A 27,948-nucleotide genomic window follows, 5' to 3' on the forward strand; every position below is an offset into this window, starting at 1 on the left:
TTGTTGAGTACTGGTCTCCCACAAGATTTGGATAATTCTAAAAGACTATGTCATGGATTATCCATAAGTAGGTTATGCAGATGTTGACTCACAAAAGTTTCTAAATAGACACAAAATCCCTCTATACCTTGTGGAGGGTGACTTCTATTGGTCAAAGAATATGTTGGGGATCTTTTCGGTCAAGTTAGTGTATTTGTAGATGTAAAGGAACAATTGGGATAGTACTAGCTGGAAGAAGTTGTGGAACTCTCAACTTATTTTGTAAATCATTTTTTCCTAGTGGGCAACACTACATGGTAAAATACTCACATTTGCAACCTAACTAAAAGAGGATTCCAAATGGTGAACTGGTGTGCCTTATGTAAACAAGAAGTAGAAGAGATTAACCACTTTCTTATACATTATCCTTATGTTGCAGAGGTATGGTACAAAGTTTTGAGAAAGTTCAACAATACTTAGGTTTTTTAGGGAGGATTTATAGCAATTCGTCTATAACTAGGATTGCCCCTCTTACCACTTGATGTTAAGATAACTGTGGAAGTTAATCCCCCCATATTTGCTAGAGTCTGTAGAAAGAGAAGAAGAATGTTCAACGAAGAGGAAGCCTCAATGGACTCAATGTTGATTAGACTTTTGAAGATGTTGCTAGAAAATGTGAGCATTTGCAGATGAAAAACCCTTGAGGAACCCCCAACTAAGAGGGACTATGAGATTGCTACTGGTTGGGGGTTTACCTGATACCTTCCACCACTTTGAAAACTACAAAATGGAATTAAAAAGAAAAACTATGTGGAAAAGGCCATCCTTCTTGTGGTTAAACTTAATTTTGATGGGGCAACTAGGAATGGTAGTGCGATAGGAGGTGGGATAATTAAGGATCATATGGACTCTTTGTTGCATGCCTAGAATGGAAATTTGGAAATGGCCACCACCAACAAATTAAAGCTATGGCCTTATTATGGGGTCTAAAATTTGCCATCTCCATAGGAGGTAATATGATAATCTTAGAAGGGGATTCTATGATGATTATGGAAGTGATGAAGGGTAGGATAAAGGGAGTTCAGAGTTTGGTCAACATAATCAATGACGCTAGAGCTATTTTAAGGGGCTTGGAGGATTATAATATCCATCACATCTATAGGGAAGGTAAAGCAATGATAGATCTGATGGTAGAGGTGGGGCTTGGTTGCGAGGGCCTTTGTTGTTGGAGAAACATGTCAAGCATAACAAAAAACATAAGAACCCTTGTGGCTAAGGAATAGAGATAAGTGATAAATAATGATGAATATAGACAAGAAATATAGGACTAAGGGGAATAAGGATGGGAAGGTCAAGGTGAAAAAGAAAAGGTAGCTCAAAAAACAAAGTTGCCATGGAATATGATGATGTTGACTAGGTCCACTTGGGCACGATCCACATTTTGGTTTTTGGGAATGGTAATATTGAAGGCTATTATGAAAGGGAAAGGCTTGTTACCATCATAAGTAAACATTGGAAATTTGAGATTGCGGAAAGTCATATTGTATCTCTCACTATCATAAACCTTATCTTTTCATGCCTGGTCAAAACAATTTCAAGGATACTTTGTGGTGAAAGGACAACAATTGTGATGGAATGGGTTGGCTCTCTCATGCCTTGGGAAAAGCTTTACATGTTATTAATTTGACTTCTTTTTTTCCTTTTAAGGTAATATTATAGAAGGCCTATGAGAATTTTGTGAGTAGGCTTTTATTTTGAAGGACTTATTACTACAAAGAAGCAAAGCTCTAGTGAGAATAGAAGAAGTGAGAAGATGGGTATGGAGCTTGCTAGAGTTGAACTTGACAAAATTGAAGATTCTACTTGTAATAACCCTAAACTTTGAATGGTTTTGGATGAAGGAGGAATGATGTCCTACATGGAAGCCATGACTGACTTCGACCCCAACTTCTCTTTGCGACTTGTCAATAGTTGGAAGGAACAAAAGGTGGCTATTGGGAGTATCACATTTGAAATCAATGAAGAGGTGATAGCCCAAGCCACAAAGTTATCCACAAAAGGGAACAAGTGGAAGAAGACTAATAGGGTTATTGATGAGGATAGTCTTAGATGGTTCTTTCTCAAAGATGAGGAACATGTGAAGTTACTTAGAGGTTTTAACAGAGAGGCGCTGACAGAACCATGGAACCAAATTTGTACCTTCATCATGAAATACTTTACCCTTGAGGGTAGATACAGGGTTTATTATTATTATTATTATCATTTTCCTTTGCTAAACCACTTTTGACACCATGAATTGATTTCTATTCCTTTTTACTTACTTCATTCACTAGAATTCATTGTTAGGGATATTAAGGAATGTAGGAAGTTAGGTAACAAGGAGGTTATCTTACACCAGGGGTTAATGTTTAGGCTTTATCATTTTCATTAGGCTTTGTGCCCTCTCTGATTGATCACTAACCAGGTGACTCATCCCTCTCCAAACACTAACAAAAGCAATATTATTGCCCTCCCTATGACAAAAAAAGGGCAAAAAATACCCAAGACCACTAATACCTCCCTCCTAGATTCTTCGGTCTTTGGTTCCCCATAACAGGTTGCTAAAAAGGTGAACCTTCTAAAGTTTCTAAAAATCCCAAATCTGAACCCAAAGTACACCTTATGGACTCAGATGTTGAAGAGGAAACACCTTGAAGATCCTTTAGAATTGCTAATAAACCAAGGATGAAGTAGAAAGTGGTGAGGGAAAATTATGGTTTGGAAAATGAAACCAATGAGTCAGAAAGTAATGTTGGTTCAAAGACAATCGCCCATAATAGCAACAACTCTACCCATGTCTTTTCCTATATAAAATTGGAAGATGTATCATAGGAACCCTAGAAAATCATGAAGTTGAAAGCAAGGAGACACCCCCCTTAAGATTTCTCCCCCCGAAAAAAGGTAAAAATGTCATTATAGGTCTGAAAACTGATTGAAAAAGTTTTAACAATTTTGCACATTTTGCAGTCAAAGTGATGCGCTCCTCGGTGTTGACTCTCTGCCTCTTGTAGCAAGAGGAGAAAGCCTAGGCTAGAGATGTGATGCTACGAAGGAACTCTTCAAGTTTCTGACGACGCTATGGACAACCATGTTGCTGTCTAGATTGAGGGAGCATAAAAAATGAACATGTTTGCTCATGTGTTTTATTTTTTGGTACTTCTAGTCGAGCCACTCCTCTAGTTGAGAGGGGCATAGTTTAGGTTTTATTAATACTATTTCCAAAACTTTTATTACTTTTATGTGGTTAAGCCCTTCGTGGCAGTTGGAACTTGTTAAATTTTGCTTACTTGTGCTTTTTATTATAGACTTCATATTATGATGATGATAAATAGTAGGACTTCTCTTGAAAAATCTAATTTAATAATTTTACTTATTAATTGTAATTGTGTTAGATGGGTTCTAAAGCTCTTTGATAGTAGCAAAAGAATTAGCTTATTTTCTGCTCTTTTTCTAATGATCTTATTTTGGATATGTAAGTGACAAATGTGGATTGTGTTGGTCTTTGTTGGGTTCTGAGTAGTTTTTCAAAATTTTCCATTGTTAATGTGTTGCAGTCCTCGAACTATAGTTTTTCTATAATCCTTATTTGTGTGGATCAACCCCCACCTGATTGCTTATTTATCAAAAATATTTGTTATAAATTATGAAAAAAAATATAATTAACTTTACATAATTCTAACATAAATGTCAATTGTTTTAAATAGTCCATGTGATCTTGTTCAAATGATTAGAATTTTGTAATATTTAACTTTTATAAATGATTTTTAGATAACATAATAAAATCTCAATATATGGATAGTAAAATACAAATATATACAATAGGAAAAACAAAATTTGACAAAATTGAATGATGTATCAGCTAAGATAACGAAGACAGGGCATTCAAAGACATAAATGATATGGGAAGTTTAAGAACTAGATTGAAGGGCGTGTCATGCAAAAGATAAAAAGGGTAGAGAAAGGGAATAGATTTGTTCGTAAGGAACATAAGGAAACATGTGGTTAGCACATAGAGAGACTTTTGTGCATCCTATGATGACAAAGATGGTATGTGGGCCAAAATAGTTATTAGAGAGGAGAGGGAAAACTATTTGTCCAAAGGGCGGGCTAGTACTATAAACACAAGAAATCTCTCCAAATTCTTAGCATCATTCCCATTGAAAAAACCATTCATTACAATGCTCAATCACCGCCATTACTTTAAATGCCTTTTTGACCCGCTAAAAACGGTCCATCCAAATAAGATGATGACTTTCTTGTTCAACGTTTTTGCTCTTTTTCAACAATGCTGAGTTGTTATTTTGCTTAAACTAGGAAGATTAAATAGTTTATAACTAGTTACTTGTATTGTATTGATTAGGATGTTTTAACTTCATTTAAGAATATTCTCTTTAAAGGAGAATAATAGGAAATTGATACAAGTTTATGTTAGAATAATAATTAGATTAATTTTAATGATTGTGAGCAATCATATTAGAAGTTAGAAATCTATTTATTTTAAAATTAATTTTACATTACAAATCAATTATAAGAATAAAATTATAAATTAAAATTTCATATTGTATATCTCTTCACGAGACTTTCGAACTAATTAGTACATTATTATTAAATATATGTTTTAGAATAAAAAATTATAAATTATCTATTACACATGTATATAATAGAGCTAAATTTCTTCTAGAGATGTATTTTATGAGTTATTGTTACCTCCAAAATTTATATATTGACATATTTTATGAGTTAGTTACCTCCAAAATTTTATAAATAATTATTGTTCTACTTTTTATTTGTGTTTGGCCTCTTCTAATGTGTATTATAGTAAGCTAAGTTTGTTTTCATTTTTCAACTTTAATAGTGACAAATACTTTGGCCGTCAATCTTGTCTTTGATTTTATTCTCAAAGTTGGATGGACCAATACTAGTTTCTTCCACAATAAGTGATTGTCCTCCTATGCTATAAGTTTCTTTTTATATAAGACCCCACGCCATTTTGGATGTTTCACGTGGGGCTCTCTATTATTCAAATGTACATCTCCTAGTAGGAAGTCACTTTATGAAAATGATGTTTTCCATGTCCTTATGCGAGAGAGCTTTTCATAACATGCAAAATTGATGCAATTTGAATAACTCACCTTGTACTATAATATTATGCTCTTAAGCATAAACTTAGTATATTCAATTAAAGAAATTGGTCATGTTGAGTTTTGTTTTTATCCTTTAAGTATGTATTTATATTAGAGACTTCATTTAAGTAATGCCAAGAGGTCTAAGAATTTACAATATTTAGAAGATGTAACATGACAGTGATTGATTTTTTGAAATAATATTAGATTTTAAATTGTTTTTAAAATAGATATCATTGAATTTGTAAAAATAATTGAAACTTGTTATTTCAAAAGTTTCGTATGGCATTTCAGATTTTTATTATTTTCTAGTCTAATTATATGTAGCAAATAAATAAGTTTTGTTATGTTTTATCTGATTCTTTTGACATTATCATAATGGATACATATAGTGTAGGTATCAGTTATATGACTATGCAGATTAGTAGCATGCTGTTAGCTATGCGACCTTTTTTTGTTTCCACTTGCTTTGGATGCATGACAAATAGTCTTTTTTTTTATCAAATCTGCCTCAAGATGCTCTGTCAAATCAACAAGTGGCACTTTGCCTTGAAGGATGTGGGTCTTGCAGTTTCATTGATCGATGTGACCACAACTTGGGCATGCCTCACATAGGTGGGATATTTTAGAACTTCTCCCTTAGATTGTGTTGAACTAGTGCAATGGTGATACGTGGCATATTGGTGCGATTTGTTGAATCTTCTTTCCTTTAGACCTTCAAAAGCTTTGCAACATTGACATGTGACACATTGTATAGCTAGGATTCATGAAAAGTAAAACTATTTGAAGACAAGGAGCTTGTAGTTTTGCTAGAAACCATGTCAATTTGACACTTGGAGATACCAACTTGGTGGGTTCATAACTCCTTGCCTAATGTTTGAAATTTAGAACAACTTACACTGTTAGAAAGGTCTTTGAAAGATGCAATTTCAATTTCTTAACACAATGTCTTTAGCTTGTCAATTTAAAAGATTGACAATAATTTTATGCTGAAGGCATCAAAAAATGTAAATTACTAAAACATAGAAAACTACCAAAAATAAAAATCCAATTTTCGTTTTCCTTCTAGATCCATTAATTTTGCACGACCTTAGATATCCTTCAGACTACTCTAAAGAATACTGTGATAGACAAAATCTACAAAATTTATAATTCCATCCAAAATCACTCATCTAATAAAACAAATAATAGCTAAAACAATATCAACATCATTTATCCCTCATCATACCTAAAACTAATCCCATATATTCAGTCATCTATTTTTAAAATTTTTTATGTTAATCATCTATCCTATCTCATACACCTAATTGCTTATTAACTAATCAAATGTGTTCATTTACAAACTATTTGATTAATTTATATAAAGTGATTGTGAAATTGCTACTAGGATTCAATTTTGTAGTTTTTGAGTCAAACTTATCGACCACACAAAGCCATCTCTCATGAAAATGAACGTAACACGTAGGGCTCGTTTGGTTGCTAGAATAGGAATAGAATATTTGGAATACGTTTTTTATATTCTGTTTGGTTCGTCAGTTGGAATAGGGAATAGGAATACATATTCCCATTTTGCCTCTAAAATGAGCTTATACCCATTCCAAAAATAGTTGTTATTGGAATAGCCATTGTTATTCCCAATATTGCATTCCTATTCTCCATTCTTATGCTTGCAACCAAACGGGCCCAATTTGGATCTAGGTGATGCTCACAGAGGTGAAGCATCAAGACTTCCCTAAAGGTCACCCATCCCATTACTACTCTAGCTCGAGCGCACTTAACTGTGGATTTTCCCCCAGTTAATCCACTCTACTTGCAGCCTCATTTGCAAAACCTTCACCAAGTGGTGTGTCAAATTGTGATATTGTTATCCTCTAAGGCACACCACTTGGTGAAGGTTTTGCAAATGAGGCTACAAGTAGAGCATGATTAACCATGGAGAAAAAATTGTTGTTAAGCGCACTCGAGCTGAAATAGTCTTCGGATGGGTGGCCTTCGGGAAGTCTCCGTGCTTCACCTCTATGAACATCACCTAGATTCAATAAGTGCTAAGTGTTCCATTCATTTTCATGAGAGATGGATTTGTGTAAACCATAATCGTATAACAATATCACAATTTAATTTCTTGTGAATCTATCTCCTATTTGTCAATAAAAATGATTTTTTATCTTACCAATAATGTGCCACATATTCATACACTCTACACATTTAATTATATTTATTAATTATAACAAATATTAATTACTAGTATAGACGGTCAAATGTCCATTCTGCCACACAGAAAGACAATACATCACTAATATGTAGGTCCCCAAATATACTGAAGCATATCCTCATTCCTCAGCGAATGCCCTATTTTATGATAAATCTGTTGTCAATAACCTCACTGTCAGATGTTGTACTTTCCGTCCAATACCTGGGAATCTTGTTTTATTGGGAACATTCCCCTTTTAACCACACTCGGTAACGAAAAAACAAAATACAAAAAACTGCTCCTTTAAGAATACCTAAGAATTAGGCACAATCTGACCAAAAGAGCACACATGTAATGCATTTAAACTTTTGACTCCGCGGATTTCAGAAGTTGGTTTCTGGTCCGCAGTTTGACATCGTTATGGTGATCCATTCATACTCGAAATGATCGGAACGAATCATGGAAGGTTGGGATTTGTCACATGGTTTTGTTGGAATCCTTAACCCTTTCAATTTTCTAGGTGGGTATATGCTAATTAGGCCGAACTGCTCCTCACCATCTATGCGTCATAGGTTGCTGTAGTTCCCTACAAAGAATCAGTCATGACTTCTCAACAGTTGGGTTGTTGTATTTGTTTGCCAAAACATGATTTAGTTCCAAACGGGAGTTCGTAGCTAGGTTGTTGCAAGGATTATGCATAGTACTGAAACTGTTTGCGTGATTTGATTTGATCGCATTGATCAAGATTTAATTGTCTGGGGGATTTGGTTGTGAATGATGTGCTTTATTGGCAAAAGTCATTTCATGATAATGGTTTGTTTTCCTGATCATGAATTGAAATTGCAAACGGTTGAAAATAATCAACAGGTAATACCCGAAACCTATATTGGTGGAGTTGTTTCCCTGTTAATCTTGGGTTTTCTGATTCACGGCTATACTTTCATCCAGTCGGGTGCCCGAAGGATGTGTGCGTCGAACCAAAATTTGAATAAGGCAACATTTAGAGATTTAGGATACTCCAATTTGGTTTGATCAAGTTAAAACCATTCATTTAAGTACTTTTCATTGCCCCATCAAGGAAATTTATAGGATGTCCAATCGCTTGTAGGAGTCAGTTTATGTCTCGTTTTATTTCTTATTGAGCTGCTGTAAGTACTTAGATGTTAGGGATGGGGTATAACTGGTGTCAAGCTGATCGTGGGGTTGAGCTGAAAGAGGAGAGACCCGTGAAAATAGAAGAGTTTCGTTACAGAGAACTGGAGATTGCTACTGGTAGCTTTGGTGGAGAGAGCCTCCTTGGAAAAGGCAGCCACGGTTGTGTCTACAAGGGTGTTCTAGAAGACGGAAAGCTTGTGGCGGTGAAAAGGATTTCTAGTGGGCTTCTTGAACTTAAGGACGAGAGAGCATTTGTAAATGAGATTGAAATACTCTCAAACCTGCACAATCCTAGACTTGTAAACCTTGTTGGGATCAGCCATGATTCCAAAGAGATACTGATGGTGGTCGAATTCATGGCAAATGGCACCCTCCATGATATTCTCCACCGGAATCGTAAGCCACCAAGTTGGCCAAGACGAATTCATATTGCCTTGCAGACTGCCAAAGCCATTCAGGCCTTGCATAATGCAGACCCTCCTGTGATACATCGAGACATCAAGTCCTCAAATGTTTTAATTGATCAAAACTGGAATGCGAAGCTTGGTGATTTCGGTCTTGCTATGAGGGGTCATATTAAGGATATCAAGCTGAACTCTACGCCCCCTGCTGGTACCATGGGATACTTGGATCCATCATACATTTCTCCGGCCCACTTGAGCACCAAAACGGATGTATTTAGCTTTGGAATTCTTCTCTTGGAAATCATAAGTAGTAGAAATGCAATAGACGTGAACTATGATCCACCATCAATTGTGGATTGGGCTCTGCCCCTGATTGAGCAAGATCAAATCCTTCAGTTGTGTGATCCAAGGCTTAGAACACCCAATAGTGTTTCTGGAATTAAAAGGATTGCTCAAATTTCAGCTTCTTGTATCAGATCTGACAATGAAAAACGTCCCTCAATGAATCAGGTTGTGGATGAGCTTAAATTAGCAAGTAGAAGTTTCCCACTTCCACTGTGGAATGGTCTCAGTATTCACATGAGGCAGTGTAGTAGACAGGGAAACCCCCATCTCATAAAAGGCAATACAAAGGAGCCCTCCAAGAGACGACTCTCAAGGATTACAGGGTTTCGGCTGAAACCAGTAACAGAAGAATGCACAACTTCTTCTGAACCAAAGATTGCAATGCATAGTAGAAACTTGATGGATTTGTTCAATGAAACAAAAGAACGTTCAAAAAGTAAATCGGTAGATTGGCATGGTCTTGCAAAAAGCAGTCACACTTTTATCAGTTTACCTGGTACCATTCAGCCACGCGAAATGTTTCTAAGGTCTTCATCTCTGTCATCTTTTAGAGACCAAGGAAAAAATTCTTCTCAGGACGTACAGAGAGCAATTTCTTTGAATGGTCCAAAGAAACATTTAAAAGTAAATCCATCTCTCTGTTTGAAACAAGCATCTCAGGCGACAGTCTCTGTTTAGGTTCTTAAAGAAGATTATCTAGCATATTGTTGAAGTTCAGATGGAGAGGTGACCTAAGACAAAGAAGAATTTCTGGTATACGTACAAGGTGTACATCTCTAGTGAAAATGAAGTGCATTATATAGAAGCCATTCACAAACATTATTTCTTGAAGTTTGTACAAAGCATCCTGTTCCTGAGTCTTCCAATTTGCTTCCTTCAATCTTCTTATGAGATCAGATCAGGTGTTGTCGTTTTGCAACTTCACCACACATCTGTGATTGGAATGGTTTCCTGCAGCATAAGTATGTTATTTTGTTATTTTGTGCTTTTTTCAGTGGCTCAGCCATTCTTTAGAGGAGTGGATGTCCTTTGACAAATTCTGGGAATAAGTCTTTTTAATTAACTGCTAATGTAAGTACCTTTCACTGGTGAAAGGACCTTCCTATCCCACCATAGACAACTGTTTATTTTAAACAAATGCTACTGGAATACTATGAATACATTTCGCCATAAAAATGATCTTCCCATCTTGTCTTATGTAAAACTGTTCTCTGTGGACATTCAGTGGCGCTAATAATTAAGTTGGTTTCAGGCTTATGATGTCAAGCAAACATGTGGGCGGGCAATTCTATCATTTTCAATTATTGCAGACAGCTACATGTAGTGCAATTTCAAGTGATGTTTCTTATACATGTCGAATGAAAGTCATACTCCATCAAGCTGGTTGCTTTATATTATATATGAATCAGTGGTTTAGAGTATTAACAATCAACTTTGTAGTTTGTTTCACCTAGGAGGAAGCACACATATGTTGCTATTAGGTAATGACACATGTTTGTATCGCATTAAATTTCAAATTGCATTCAGTGTATGGCATATATATGCAATGTTACAGCACAGTAAGACACGCCGTTTGTCTTATAAAGCCAAATAGTAATACTTTTAATTGGCAATCAAGAGAGATAAGCATTGGCTGGCTTGCTAATCACATGACATTCTTTAAGTAATGTTCTGTGTGTTTGCTATACATTCCTACGTTTATGCACTCCAAGAAATAATGCAGCACCTTTATGGAGGCATAAAATAAAATTGGCGGAGCAATTTGCAAGTTATCTCTAGTCTTTACAGATAATTATTAAGCAGAGCTTATTGAAGGACAAGTGAGCAATTCTCTTTCATTCATGTCCAATGATGTTGCAATTATGATAAGAAAAAGTCAATTTCAACTGCCTAATAAATTGTAGGAATAACTTGTTTCTTGAATTCCATTGTAAAGATTTATCAGGATTGATTGAAGTTGAATTTGTTTTCATGTCATGTAAGGAGTTATTTGGTGCTATATGAACTGTCAATGTTATCTTTTATAGCAATATGCTTATCAAGTAGACATGAAGCTGACATGGATCTATACTTCGCTGTACTTGACAGAATCAAATTGACAAAACGTGGAAACTTTAATAGGGTTTCCATCAACAGCCACAAGAATCAATAAAACTACATGCTCATGTTTGTGAGATTGTAATATTTCATATTTTTAGACTCTTTGATGCGCTGAAGCTACCCTGAGAGATTCCTGAGAGATTGTTTGGAGGTCCCAGGTTATAGTATTGATGGTTATGCTCATTATGGAGTTATGCATAAGTAATTCAAGCCCTGTAACTCATATAATTGTTAGAGGGGTACCAGAAGGAAGAACTGCCTAATATTGGGGCAAGAATAAGATTCTTATTTATATCCATAGATGATTAATGCAGATTTTAGGCAGCAGGATCTCACTTCTATCTGATTATTTGTGAGGTAAGGACAAAATATGAAAACCTTCTGATTGGTAATATCATTGGCAGTACTGGATGAGACAGAAACTTCTATCAATAAATGCAGAAAAATGCTTTTTGTCTCTACGCTTATGAATGATTAGTTAAGCTATGGGGAAAATTCTAAAAAAATCATGAATAAGCTGCAATGGACTGTTATAGTGGAGAAGCAGAAACGAAAAAGTGGAGCCCTAACTAGTCAGCACTAGCAGGTAAAATAATTACAAATAGTTGGCAATGACGATGTCGTTTGGAGGGTTTGGCAAGAAATGAAATAATCAATTCCATAATACAATAACCAAGAGAAACCTTTTTATAACAAAATTTCTATAATGCAAACTCAAGGGCTAGAAATCAGCTGAACAAGTAATTATTCTATATCAAACAGCTATGTATGTGACAGATTATATAGGCAGGTCACACATGTCTGGGACACATAGCTGCCTTTTGTACTGTGGATTCTATCATTTATGACACATTGGAAATGCAGCAATGCTTTGTAAACCTATTTTTGAGAAATTTTGCAGAAAAAAATAGGTTCCAAGAGAATAACAGAGATATAAGTGTTTTTTTCCACTTCTTGAAGACAAATTTTGTGTGACAGATAACACTAGTTTCTATGGTATTATTGACTTGTTCTTGTGATATTAGAGTCTAAGGTAAGATGTAGATGTGCTACACACTGCCGCAGTTTCGTTGAGTTAGCTGATAATTTTTGTATTAGCAAACCAATTAGACACACAATAATGAGGGGATATAGTGTGAAGCAGGAGCTTCCAGGTTCACAAGCAATCTGTGTCAACCAAAAATGTTGTGTATTTTCGTTTTCATCTTTGCCTTACTTTTGCTGTGCTGTTGCTGGTTTTGGTAAGTGTTGCAAGAGGCAAATTTTAGGTCGCATTTTTGGCTGTCATTAATTCATCTTGTAGAAGAGCCAAAAGCCCTACTCTAGGTCAAATTTGGAGAAAAATTGTTGTGAAATGGAGAATTTAAGGCTGAATTTTCTTCCTCTAAAAACCAACCAAGCTTCGTGGTTCCCATTTCTTTCCTCTCCTTCGATCAGTTCTCAGTCACACCAAGAGGGCAATATTTCTATTTCAAAGTCACTTCAAGATTTGAAGGTTCAATGTTTCTGGTGTTCTTAAGAAGATAGTGATTGATTTAAAATCCAAAAATATACATAAACTTCTGAGACTGCTTCTCAGATTACCAATCAACTGGAAATACACATGTAGAATGAACAAACCCAAAATAAAATGACTCGAGACATGCAATTTTCTTCTTTCTACTAAAACACAAAATTAACTTGAAATTGATTAGAAAACGGAATTTAAGCTGATAACAAATTTACTTGCAACCCAATCACAAACTATCTGAAGCTGCTCAGAACTTCTTCAACTATTCACTTGGGGCTTCTAAGTATCTGGAGCAATCTGCTGCTCACTTCACACACACAGAGGTGCTGCTGTACAGAACATTCTTCTTCTCTTCATTGAGCTCACAAACTTGCTGCTGCATACGTTTACTTTTGTCTTACTGATTTCAAGAACATTCCTCTATTTGGTATTCTGCTGTTCTCTCAAAAATTCCCACACAAATTTGAAATTCAAAATTATCTTTCAACATTCATTTCATTGCCAACACAATTTACTTCTTTGCTGCAAGCCAGAGGCAAATTGGAGATGAAATCTCAATGCATTCTTCCAATTGCTCCTCTGCTGGGTGCTCCTGATAGGTAGGTGGGAATGACAAGCTCAGGGGCAACAAATTTTCCAACACTCCCCATTTGTCCTGAGCCATTTTTTATACTCATTCTTCATCCAAATAAACGATGTCCAAATTTCTTCTTAGTTGTTTGAGGTTGTCTTTGCTCAATGGCTTTGTAAATTGTTTGGAAGCTGCTAACCAAACCTACAAAATTTGATCTTGATTTCTCCATTTTCAATGAGCTCTCTTATGAAATGATACGTGACTTTAATATTGTTGCTTATTTCATGAAATATTGGGTTCTTCATCAAATCCATTGATGGCTCATAGTCACAAAATATTGTTGCTCCATCTTTTTGGTCTTCTCTTGGATCTGCTAAGATTCTCCTTAGCCAAATATCTTGACATGTTACTACATTTATTTCCATATACTCAACCTCAAATGTAGAAATAGCTCTTGAACCCAATTCAAACACATTGTCTGATTTGAATATACAAAATGTCATGTCCTTTGGTGTCATTCACATACTTCGGGATTCTCTAACCTGCTTACCAATGCGACTCCTTTGGAGTCTTCATAAATTTGAAAATCAGACTTACCACATGTGCATGATATCAAGCCTAGTTGTTATCAAATACATTAATCTTCCAACCAAATTTTTATATATAGTTGAATTCACATTGTTGCTGCAATCTTTCTTGCTCAACTTCAAACTAGTCATAGTTGGTATGTTTATCTTTGGGAGATAAATATACCATTATGCATCTAATTTACTTCTATGCCTAAAAAATTCCTCAAGAGTCCTAAGTCTGTCATCTCAAACTCTCTTTTCATGGCCTCTTTAAATTCAATAATGAGGAAATCATCATCCCCAATAAAAACAAAATCATCTACATACAAGACAACAATCAAAATCTTACAATCAGCTACCTTGATGTAAAGAGTTGTTAAAGCTGACTAAAGTCATTGCTTTACAAATATGAGTCAATCCTACTGTACCATGCCCGTGGAGCTTGCTTCATCCCATAATGAACTTTTTTCAGCCTATGCACCTTTCTTCTTGACCCCAAACTTCAAAACCAGATGGCTTCTCCACATACACTTCTTTCAACGTTCTATTCAAGAAGGTGAACTTCACATCCATCTGAAATTCCTTCCTCTTATTTTAGTCTGCAATTGCTATAACTACCTGGGCAGTTTCCATCCTTGCAATTGGAGCATATGTCTCATCATAATCTCTCCAAAATTGTTGTTTGCACCTTGTGACAATCATTTTTTCCTTATGCCTCTCTACTCTTCCATTGACATTTCTTTTGGTCTTATAGACCCATTTGACTCCAATCACTTACTTATCGGGAGGCAAATCAGTCATCTGCAATGTTCTATTCCTCTCTATCACATTTATTTTCTCATCCATTGCCTCACACCTTTTTCCTCTTTAATAGCATCCTCAAAATAAATGGACACAATGAGACAATAATATAAAATTTATATTTTCATCATACATTTCATTTTGGTAGATGTACCTTATACTTTTTGTATACTTTTTGTCTTTTGTGCATTAGGGAGGCGAGAGTGGAGTTTGAACTTTCACTATTGATGCTTCTCTATTGCATAGATTGTGTCAAGAGTTGTAAAGAACCTGTAATTCTTGCTTGTGTACTGATCTGGAGCTATCTAGAGATTTTTGGATCCAATTTTCTAGTTGTCTATGACTGCTTTTCTTTCTTCTTGTTTGTGTTAGGAGCTATCCAAGATTGACTGTTTGGTAGTCTATGCAAATTTGGAGCTCTTTTGAGCTATTTGTCGAACTCTGTATCTGTTTGTCCAACTTCATATTTGTTTTAGCATTATCTTCTTGTTCTTTATACTTGTCATCTTCATCATCAATGGATATTTTAAATAAGATACCCAAAGAGGTGTCCACCAAGCCATCCCATGACTCATTCTCAATGAACTCATCATCTATATTGATCACAATTTTCTTGGTGACTAGGTTATACAACCTGTGTGCTTTGGACTGGTCACTATAGCCCATAACGATGCACTTCTCACCCTTTTCATTCACCTTTTTCCTCTTCCCCCTTGGCACAAATGCACATGCCACACACTTGAACATTCTTAAGTTCTCAACCATCCACATACATTTAGTTCGTGCCTCTTGTCAAATCTTGTCATGGACTTCCTTTGTTGGACTTTTGTTTATCAAATAAATTGTTGTTGCTACTACCTATAGAAAACTCATTAAAAAGTCCTTGGCTTTAAACATACTTTTTGCCGTCTCCATGACAGTCTTATTTTCTTTTCGGCCACTCCATTTTGCTTCAAAGTATAGCTGGTTGTTAGCTCTTTGATCCCATGATATTTGCAAAAATTTACAATTTCATTGGAGGTATACTCTATCCCTCTATCAAACCTTAGGACCTCTATGAAACGTCAACTTTAAACTTCTAAATACTTTAGATTTATGCCTCAAAAAGTAAACCCGTATCTTATAATTGTAATCATCAATGGTCGTAAGATATTGATTCCCCCAAATCGAAATGGTTTGTATAGGGACACACAAATCAGTGTGCATCAGCTCCAATGGTGCTCCCGCCTTTCCAAAGTTGCCCGATTAAAAGGGTTGCCTATGTTGCTTGTCTAAAATACAAGCTTCATGAGCTATACTGTGACTACCAAACCTCTAACTATATGCTTCTTAGACAAAAGACTCAAACTAACATATCCTAAATGTCCATATCTCAGATGCCAAAGTCTAGAGGGGTCTTGAATGATAGTCTTAAAGATTGGTTGTTTTTGTATTGTTGTACATTTTCCATGCTTGGGAGGTACTACTATAGAATGAGATAAGACACATGTCTCTATCCTCAATGGAAACATCTAGTTCTTTGTCCTTTGAACTGTTACAACTTTCTTACTTCCATTCTTGTCATAGATCATGCATTCACCTTTCTCCATCAGCACTTTGTAACCATTTTGGATCAACATTAACACTCATTAGATTGTACTTTATACCAAGGGAAAAATTAACACTCTCAATTTCCTTTTTCTCACCATGTTTGATGCAGATCATATTTGACCCTTTGCATACAGCTGGAACTATTCTATGTTCTCCATTTTAATCTTAGACTTGACATTTTAATCAGTGAAAGAAAATAAACTGTCATTAACAGTCATGTGGTTTCTGCACATCTAAATACCATACATCAAGTATGCTTTCTTCACTAATGTTGCACATGATGAAGGCCATAGATTTATTACCTTTAGGCTTTAGCTACATTTTCATCACTACATTTGCACTTTGTCTTGAATCATTATTCTTTGCTTTTCAGCACTCTCTTACATATGACCAAAATTATGACAATAACAACAACTAGCATTGCTCTTATCATACCTTTGATTTAAATTATTGTTCTTCTTGGTTGGTTCAAAGCTAGATTGTGAGATGCCTTCTCCCTCATAGCTATGTGCTTGTCCCAAGCTATCTCCTCCAGAATTTCCTTGTCTAGAATTGCCTCTACCTCTGCCTCTTGAGCTCTTTCCAGAATTGTTTATGTTGGCATAATGGTCAAAAGTATCAGTTATGACTAAGTTGTCATTGATGTCAAGGTAAAGACAGATCGTCTACCAGTATGAAGCCAAGGCCAGTGAGGCATCATGACCACGTATGTGCAACTCTAGTTCACAAGTGTGACTAAAGGAATGAGAAGGACAAGCCAAGTAGAGGTAGTGAAAAATGGAAACCACACTTAGACAGAGTCATGCTAAGTGCATATGAATATGAAGAATGATGTCAATGATGTAGACAAGGTAGTGTGTCCACTAGTCATGAAGAAAGGTTAAGCCATAATAGTCAGAGGAAGCCAATGGCAAGATACCTGCGACTGACACGTCACGAAGAACGTAGAATGCACTCAACATTGCATTTAATGGTAATGGTGTTATCACATCGAGAACAAACAAAAGAATTCAAATTTGAATTCTTTCTAGCAGAGTAAGCCATTGAAGTCACAAAAAATTCGTGACTTTTGTTCATACATGGTACATTTGACAAGAACGACACATGACAGTAATATAAGTACAAGCTACACATAGGCTTGAGAATTCAAAATTTGAATTTGCGGATTAGGGTTTCAAGGAGAGTGCATAAAGACCATATAAGAGAATGTTGTTTCAAGGAAAAAAGTCAAATTGCAAATTGAATAGTAAAAGTGCCATAGAGTTGAGCTAAGTGTAATCTCAAGAAGAGAGGGACGACGTTGAGAAGTGAAAAATAGTGTAGTGCCTACCCTCGTTCACATCTTTTCTGGACATTGTTGTTGTCAGACTATGATAGACTAGTTTTATGTTGATGGATTAGTGGTATTGTTTTGAGACTATCAGACATTATGTTATGGCTTCAGTGGTTACATGATGAAATCATTTAGACTTTACATTTCATGTATGCATGATGATCATTATATTGCTTTCAGTTATTGTTGATGATTAGTTAGATGGTTTATTATCTCATGTGTTTCATTATGGATACTTACCCCATACTTGCATGTGTATGGTGTGCGTGTTTTCATATTGTATGATGTCTCTGATATGGTTAAGGAAGGGAGTCGTAGTCACCTTAGTCGGGATCTACACGATGCACCACTTCCTGCCATTGCCTGTTTAGCTTAGCATTATATATATTGTATGTACATGCATGGTTTTTCTGCAGGTTGTAGGTATCGGGTATCGACTTCCCTGAATATAGGACCAGTTATAGGACGTTTACCAGAGGCTTGGGAGATTATGTGATTGTGATGTCATGATGATGTTTTAATCTCGATCTTTATAAACCCAACCATGGTTATGTGAAGGAATGCTCTATGTAATGTTTGTAATTGTTGATTGTTATAGTTGAGATTCTTATGTGTATGAGACACTTGACTTAACCATATTTTTGGTTCATCGATCAGTTATCCTTGGCTATTTTTCTAGTCGCCATGATGGGACTGAAATGTGGATTTATTCTTGATGATGTCATGTTGTGACATGTTTTGACTCAACCATTTTGAAGTCTTCGATTAGTATGATTGAGATATATTTTGGTTATTGAGAACCAATGGATACTTTTGATTATCAGTGATACTTCAGTTGCCAATAGAGAGCTGTTGTGATCATGATTTTCTATGGATGCTTGCTCATGGAGATTTGATGCTTTTATGCATATTTGATGATTTTATTATGGATTATCTTTTGTGATTTTGAGATTTATGATTCCATGAGCTTAGGGTAGGATATTTTCATGTAGTGTCGGGAAGTGGCTTGCAATGGAAGCCGGGGACCTAAGAGGCTGCCAGGGTAACTCATTGTAAGTTGGATTAATAAGTGAAAACATTCACACCTAATACTAACTGAATGAACCTAAAAAGATAAGTGTTTTGGTTCTCACCTATGCCTTGAGTGCTTGTATAGATTAGGATGGGAGTAGAGAGAACGCATGGTTGTGACCTTGCATTTCATAGTATGCCTCGTTAGTATGAGAGGATACTAGTGGCTGCATGAGATCAGTATGGACCCGTGGAGTTTAGCTAACTACCAGGGTAACTTGTACGTGATAAATGCGATGACACTTTCTCGCTTGCATAGTAGGTTCCTACATGTCTTTGTGTGCCTCTGGGATTAGATGTCGATTTTGTGTTTGAAACCTTTGAGTTAGTATACTTTTAGGATTCCTGGACTTATAGAGATTTATCCTATGTGTTATTGGATAGCCTATTTGGGACTTGAGATTATCTCCTCAGCACAGTGGGAGTGGACCACTTAGGTACCACGCGGTCGGGTGGTAGTGTTTTTTCACTCTTATCATTTGAGATTTATTAAGACATCGTGACTGATGCATCCTTCATGATGGTGGATATGTATCCTTTCATTGATGATTAACATATGTTAGATGATGTTATCTTATGCTTTTATTTGCATGTTAGATTACTTTCTGCATATGGTGTAGTATATGATAGGAGTGACATTCCTATTATGTTAATACCAATGATCTTTTTGGTAATTTGGAATGTTACGCATGGAGGGATGGCTAGGATCCACGATGGTCTAATAATGCTATTTACGGTTGGGAGGAACTGTGCACTTAGTTTATTATGTTTGATCTTTATAATGGATGTATATGTCTTCTATGATGATGTATCATGTGATTATCTTTACTTTGATGTATCATGGATTAGAATAGGATGATGTATCTTATTTCACATATGTATATTCTTTTAAGCTTTTCATACCCTGTGACATGTACAGTGGATGGTTGAGCATTTGGAAATGTAATGGATGAACATTGGACTTATCAATATTATTTCATGTGGTTGTTATATTTGATGGATTCAATAATGTTAGTTGATTTAGATGTAATTCAACGTTAAGGGATCCTTAAAGAATGTAATCCGTTATGTATGTTATGTTTACTTTCAGTTGGACATTGCTATTGCTTCCATTATTGTGTATAATTTATTTGTGGTATTTACTTTCATGTTTAAAAAAAAAAAATGCTACCAAAGTTAGTGAAATTCTAGGTTAATTCTTTGGATCCCTTGGCGGGGCATTACATTTGGTATCAGAGCCTGAGTTTCTACATTGGGAGCTCTGGGTATTTTGGAACAACTAGAAACTTTGAACTATTAAGTGCATCTTTTCAAACTTGAAACTAGGTGAACCGAAACAGAACTTGAACTGTTACTTGTATATTTTTCATACTTCAACACTTAGTTTTAAAACTGAAAAATCTTACTTAAACCTAAACATAGAATTGAACTTAGTCTATTGCAAACATGTGCCTTTGATTGTAATAGTACTTTGTACTGCTATAGGATGGTATTTGGAACTAGGTCTTCTGTTAGAGGACATGGTAGAGGTCGTCGTAGAGGCCGTGGTCGTGGCAGAGCTATAAGTGTCCATGAGTCTGCCCTTGAGGGATCGACTCATGTAGAAATCAGAGGAGAGCACACTAGTAGGCAGCAGGAAGAGAGCCGTAGAGAGGACCAAGCTGAGTCTAAAGAGGTTGGTTTGAGACAGATGATGTAGACTATTCTTGAACGTCTACCTCCTGTTGAAGAACAACCCAAAGCACACCAGACAGAACAAGAGCATAGACCCAGATCTAGGAGTCCTCGGAAGGATCGTCAGAGATCCATTGTGTCCACTCAGATGAAGGATCTTTCAAGATCCAAGGTCAATCCTTTCAATGGACAAGGTTCTGGTTATGTGGCCGAGCAGTGGCTTATTTCCCTTGACAGGATTTTTGCCATGTAAGATTTTGACAGCAATGTTAAGGCAAGATTTGCGATCACTAAGTTGGAGAATTTTGGGGCCACTTGGTGGACGATTGAGGAGAAGAAGTTGGGAATTGATATGAGCAGTGTCACGTGGGAACTATTCTTGGAAAGTTTTCGTGAACGATTCCTACCAGAGGAATGGAAACAGCAAAGGGCAGATGAATTTCATAATCTCAGACAGTACACTATGTCAATGATCGAGTATGAGCGTAAGTTTTATGAGCTCATGTCTTTTTCAAGATTTAGTGAAAATTCAACTCAGTTGACACAACACTTTATTAGGGGTTTGAACAATCGTATAATTGGGGGTGTCAAGGTATTTGAGCCAAAAACCCTCAAGGATGCGGTACGTTGAGCTATCCTTGTTGAGCAAAGTGTCAACCTTGGTCAAGGAGGTTTTGTAGGAGAGCTAGCAGCATCAAGATCTAAAGGCAACTAAAATTCAAGTAGTAACAAGAAGTCTTCTTTCTCTAAGGGGAAATAGTATCAGCAATAGTCTCAGAAGACACAGCAATAGAAGGGATCGAATTCTCAGGCTCAAGGTGGTGGCAAAGGTTCTAATTCCAAGAACAACCGCAATGCTCAACACAATAAAAAAAATCAGCCCAATCAGCCAGCTCAGAGTAGCCAGTCTTTTGTTAGCAGGAACAGTCGTCAACAATCAAATGTACCACCTATGGGTAGAGGGTCTAGCAAAAATACAGAATGTTTTTCATGTGGTCAGATTGGACATTATGTAGCTCAGTGTCCACAGCGAGCACCTCAATTTTCAGGACCTAGGCCTACAGTGGGTGATGCAGGTAGAGTCCATAGAGTATTTACAGTAGTAGATCATCGTCAAGCAGATCATTAGGGAACATTGGTAGAGACCACAGGTGCTATTCGAGGTATATCTCTTTCAGTATTGTTTGATTCAGGAGCTATAGATTCATTTATTTCACCATCTATAGTTTCTAAGTGTAAGCTGGATGCGATGAAGCAAGATCATGGTTGGCAAGTGGAACTAGCCTCAGGCATTAAGGTCTCCACAGATTATGTAGTTCATAAGTGTGGGCTTAGCTTAGGAAGCTTTGATATTGTAGTGGATCTTCGAGTCATACTCCTTGGTTCCTATGATGTGGTTTTAGGCATGGACTGAGTTGGATCTCATAGAGCCAATATAGATTGTAGGAAGAAGATTATTATGTGCCAAGATGACCAAGGGAATGAAGTGAAGATAGTTGGGATACCAAGGCCTATATCTCTGCGGATGATTTCTGCTATGCAATTGAAGCGAAGTTTCCGTAAGGGATGTTAGATATTTGTTGTTATGGTAAATGATCTTGATGAGGAAGATCCTATGAGAAAGACTTTAGATCACTCAATTTTATAGGAGTACGCAGATGTCTTTCCAAGTGAGGTTCCAGGCATGCCTCCGAAGAGGGACATTGATTTTAGTATTGATCTGATTCCTAGAGCGGAGCCTATCTCTAAAGCTCCTTATCGCATGACTACACAGGAATTGGGTGAGCTACGTCTTCAGCTTGAGGAACTTCTGGCCAAAGGGAGCATTCAACCTAGTGTATCACCATGGGGAGCTCCAGTGCTCTTTGTGAAGAAGAAAGACGGATCTTTGCGCCTTTGTATTGATTACAGATAGTTGAATAAGGTGACTATTAAGAACAGGTATCCTTTGCCCAGGATTGATGACTTATTTGATCAGATCAAGGGAGCTACAATATTCTCCAAGATTGACCTTAAGTCAGGATACCACCAGCTTCGCATTAAGGAAGCCGATATTCACAAGACCTCTTTTAAAACGCGCTATGGGCATTATGAGTTTACAGTGGTACCTTTTGGCTTGACTAATGCTCCATTGATTTTTATGAGTTTGATGAATGGTGTGTTCCGATCTTATTTGGACAGGTTTGTACTTGTGTTTCTTGATGACATATTGATATATTCTAAGACTCAGAAGGAGCATGAGGAACACTTGCGGTTGGTATTGCAGTGTTTGAGAGACAATCAACTTTATGCCAATGCAACTAAGTGCGAATTCTTCAAATCAGAGATTCAATATTTAGGGCATGTCATTTCAAGTGATGGTATTTCAGTAGATCCTACAAAGATTCAGGCGATAATAGATTGGCCTACACCAACTAATGTGTCAGAGATTCGTAGTTTCATAGGTTTAGCTGGTTATTATCGCAGATTTGTCTAGAACTTCTCTAGGATAGCACATCCTACCACTTCTCTTCAGAGGAAAGGAAAGAAGTTCGTATGGACAGAGAAATGTGAGGAAGCTTTCCAAAAGCTCAAGGGGCTTTTGACCAGTGCACCGATTTTAGCCGTACTTGATCCAGAGGGTGATTTCATGGTGTGTACAGATGCTTCTCTTGAAGGGATTGGGGCAGTGTTGATGCAGAATGGACAAGTGATTGCGTATGAATCACACAAGCTCAAGGATCATGAGTTAAACTATCCTACGCATGATCTTGAGTTAGCAGCAGTAGTTCATGCTTTGACAAGGTGGAGACATTTCTTTTTGGGGCACAGATTCGAGCTACATAGCGATCATCGTAGTCTTCAGTACATTTTCACTCAACCTAATTTGAATGTTCACCAGAGGCGATGGATGGAATTTCTTTGCGAGTATGATTTTAAGGTTAAGTACATTCAGGGTAAGGAGAATGTGGTGGCGGATGCTTTGAGTCGCAGGAGACATGTGGTATCATCTATGACTCTTAGTGTGGATTTGAGGAGTCGGATTCTTCAGGAACTTCCTACAGATTCTTGGTATCAGGAGGTGTGCAGAGAGATGGATTCAGGAAGACCTTTGGAAGGTAAGTTTGTAGGTTACGTTCGAGAATCAGATGGTCTTTTGAGACATTTGGGGAGGATTTATGTGCCATTACTGGATGAGTTTTGCACCTTGATTCTAGCAGAAGCCCATCGTACACCTTACTCAGCACATCCAGGTGTCAAGAAGATGCATGTTGATTTGAGACGTTTGTTCTTTTGGTCTGGGATGAAGCGAGATATTGCTGATTTTGTGGCTAGGTGCCTTGACTGTCAGAGAGTTAAGGCAGAACACCAGCACCCGGCTGGACTTTTGCAGCCAAATCTCATTCCCTCTTGGAAGTGGAATATCATCTCCATGGACTTCATCATAGGATTATCTATGACTGTTCGACGTCATGATGCTATCATGGTCACCGTAGATCGGTTGACTAAGGTGGCGCATTTCTCACCGATCAGGTCTTCCTATACAACAGCTTCTATAGCTAATATCTTCATGCGTGACATTGTGAGATTACATGGTATTCCTAGAAAGATTATTTCTGACAGGGATCCTGTATTCACATCTGCATTCTGGACATCGCTGCAGCATGAGCTTGGAGCGCAATTAAACTTCAGTTGGGCATATCATCTAGAGACTGATGGTCAGACAGAGAGGGTGAATCAGGTTTTGGAGGATATGTTATGGATGTATGTGATGGATAGACAGACACATTGGGAGGACTATCTCTACTTAGTGGAGTTTGCTTACAACAACGGGTGTCATAGTTCTATTGGCATGGCACCATTTCAGGTATTATATGGACGTCCTTGTCGTACACCCTTGAGTTGGGATAGTCTTGAGGATCGCATCCTGTTGGGTCCTGAGATGCTTCGTGATATGGAGCAACAGGTAGTGCATATCTGTGAGCACTTGACTATGGCATAGGATAGGCAAAAGAAGTATGTTGATGCTCATAGGATTGATAAGCAGTTTGCTGTGGGTGATAAGGTTTTCTTGAGAGTGTGTCCGTGAAAGAGTCCGATCCGATATGGAAAGGGTTCTAAGCTAGCACCTCGCTTTGTGGGACCATTCGAGATTCTAGAGAGGATTGGCCCGATTGCTTACCGCCTTGCTCTACCGCCCAGCCTAGGTCACATTCATGATGTTTTTCCATGTTTTAGTGCTTCGACAGTATATTCCTGATATAGTACATGTTCTTGATTGGAATGCGTTGCAGGTAGAGGACGGGCAGCTGGCTTTGGAGCCGGTTTGTATGTTGGAGCAGCGGGAGTTGACCCTCAAGGGTCAAACCATCGAGCAGGTAAGGGTCCAATGGGACCCTACTAATGATTCTTCAGCTACTTGGGAGGATGCAGCTAGATTACGAAAGTTATATCCCTACTTGTTTGTAGGCTTTTAGGAGTAAGCCTAATCCAAGGGGGGGTAGATGTAGTGCCTACCCTCGTTCACATCTTTTCTGGACATTGTTGTTGTCAGACTATGATAGACTAGTTTTATGTTGATGGATTAGTGGTATTGTTTTGAGACTATCAGACATTATGTTATGGCTTCAGTGGTTACATGATGAGATCATTTAGACTTTACATTTCATGTATTCATGATGATCATTATATTTCTTTCAGTTATTGTTGATGATTAGTTAGATGGTTTATTATCTCATGTGTTTTATTATGGATACTTACCTCATACTTGCATGTGTATGGTGTGCATATTTTCATATTGTATGGCGTCTCTTATATGGTTAAGGAAGGGAGTCGTAGTCACTTGCTTAGTCAGGATCTACACGATGCACCACTTCTTTCCATTGCCTATTTAGCCTTGCATTATATATATTGTATGTACATGCATGATTTTTCTGCAGGTTGCAGGTACCGGGTATCGACTTCCCTGAATTGCTAGGATGAGCGTACCCTATTATACTATCTCAATGATAAGAGAAGGGAGATAAATTCTCAAGTCTAAATCCCAAACCCTTAAACCAATTGTCCTAGTGAGGTAGGACAAGTATTTGAATATTTTACCCATCGAATGTGTTGGATGACATATTTCGTGATTTTTAACCTTTTAGATTGATTTTGTGTGAATTGCTCTATGATGGGTTTTTATATTTTATCTTGGAGGTCTATGGTGAATTTTTTATTAATTAAGTCTTAATAAATGGATTTAATCAATAAATTAATTATTTGAGAAGATTAATATAAAATATCATGGTCTTTGATATTTTGATTATAAATAATTAAATGTGAATTAATTGAAGAAAAAGGATTAAATAAAAAAAAATTAGAAATTAAAATTAATAATAATAAAAGTAATAAATAAATAATAATAATAAAAGTTATAAAAATTAAAATGAAAGTTATAAAAATTTAAATAGAAATTATATAAAAAGTAAATTGGAGTTATAAGCTTGCCCAGGAGTTAACGCACCTTTCTATTTCTCTTATGTCAACAACATGGAGGTTAGTGCATCAATTAAGCATATGGTGTCTACAACCTTATGATTCATCTAAAAGGTTGGGAAAGACACATTCTTAGTTGGTGACACCTTCTAGCTGTTTCTAGAGGCATTCTAGATGTTTCCTGAGAACTCTTTATATTCAGGCATTTCTAGAAGCTTAGAGATAGCGTTTGGAGAGCATTTGGAGCATTGGAGGACTCGAAAATTCTGAAGAAGGGAGGAGCTTGCTTTGCAGATTTTCTGAGGAAGAGCGAATTAGCATCAGAATCTGGGTAGATTTTTGTGATTTTACTTATGCTATTTCTGCATCTTACATTCCCTATCTTCTTCGTGTCTTTCATATGTCTTCTGAGGATTTTTCTATTTTAATTGTATGCATTCTCAATATGGGTAGTTAAAATTTATTTGAGAATCTTTTATGCATAAATCAGAAAAGAACACGAGGCTAGGGTTTAATTTCATAGCCAAATCCATTAGATTAATACTTGGATAAATTTGAGATTAAGAGTTTATAGGAAAATTCTAAAAATTAGAATTTCTAAATAAACTATTTATATTTTCGAATCTGCACACACACACACACACATGTATACATGTTCATGTGCTGTGATATTGATAAACTCTGCGTGTATATATATATACACATATATATATACATATACATACCTTTATATATATATATATATATATATATATATATATATATATATATACATATATATTTATTTATCGAATATCAAATCGCAATAGAGTTTTATGTTAATAAAATGCCATATCGCATGAAAATGATTTTATGAAAAAACGTTATTAAAAATCGTATTTATTAATGCGCAGTGGGGACGGATTTTCGTGCACCCATGCTTGTTCACAACGAGGTACTTGCGGTCGCAGGAACTGCGACGTCAGCAGGTACCACGTACCCACTGCCGCTGCAGGCTCTGCAACCGCAAGGTACTTGCGTGCATGCCGCAGCTTATATATTTGTGTGTTGCAACGTTGGTATAAAAGAAACATTGCATCCGATTTTATAATGTTTGTAAATAATGATATTTGTTGTTAGTTTATATATATATATATATAAAATTGTTATATATTTAATTATTAGTATATATATGGATTAATGAAATTTTAAATATTTAAGATTTCAAATAAATAATATTTCTTAATTGGAATTTGATCTAATTAAGGTTAGACAAAAGTTATGATATTTAAGTCATTTAACATTTTAGTTCCATTCAAATAGTAAATGGAGAATAACATGTGGTTTCTAGAACACTTACAAAGATGGAGTTGTTAGAGTTAGAGGGAGAAACTTTTATCTATCAATACAATACATGGGTTAGGTAAAACGTGAAATTTCTCCACTTGATTTTTAGATGGAAAAACATAAATTGAGACCTCTACATTTAAATTCAAGTATGTAAATTTAGCAAAACCAAAACATGTGTTTGCATTGTGTATTCTTTATGTTATTGTTTTGGGTTTTGGGTTGACTAGTGTTGACCAGTTATAGGACGTCTACCAGAGGCTTGGGGGATTATGTGATTGTGATGTCATGATGATGTTTTACTCTCGATCTTTATAAACCCAACCATGGTTATGTGAAGGAATGCTCTATGTAATGTTTGTAATTGCTGATTGTTATAGTTGAGATTCTTATGTATATGAGACACTTGACTTAACCATATTTTTGGTTCATCGATCAATTATCTTTGGTTATTTTTCTAGTCGCCATGATGGGACTGAAATGTGGATTTATTCTTGATGATGTCATGTTGTGACATGTTTTGACTCAACCATTTTGGCGTTTTCGATCAGTATGCTTGAGATATATTTTGGTTATTGAGAACTAATGGATACTTTTGATTATCAGTGATACTTCAGTTGCCAATAGAGAGCTGTTGTGATCATGATTTTTTATGGATGCTTGCTCATGGAGATTTGATGCTTTTATGCATATTTGATGATTTTATT

At 36.3% G+C, this 27,948-nt stretch overlaps 1 pseudogene across 1 annotated transcript; it reads left to right on the top strand.

Annotated features, from left to right (window-relative positions):
* Nucleotides 1–7,601: 7,601 nt before the first annotated feature.
* On the top strand, nt 7,602–10,491 carry LOC149530725 (serine/threonine-protein kinase-like protein At3g51990 pseudogene; annotated as a pseudogene). The gene has a single exon (XR_016358878.1). The product of XR_016358878.1 is annotated as a serine/threonine-protein kinase-like protein At3g51990 pseudogene (transcript).
* The last annotated feature ends 17,457 nt before the right edge of the window (nt 10,492–27,948 follow it).

The sequence above is a fragment of the Cupressus sempervirens genome, chromosome 11 (assembly GCF_028749045.1).
Source record: "Cupressus sempervirens isolate cs-2001-9-10 chromosome 11, ASM2874904v1, whole genome shotgun sequence".
In the NCBI taxonomy this organism is placed as follows: Eukaryota; Viridiplantae; Streptophyta; class Pinopsida; order Cupressales; family Cupressaceae; genus Cupressus; species Cupressus sempervirens.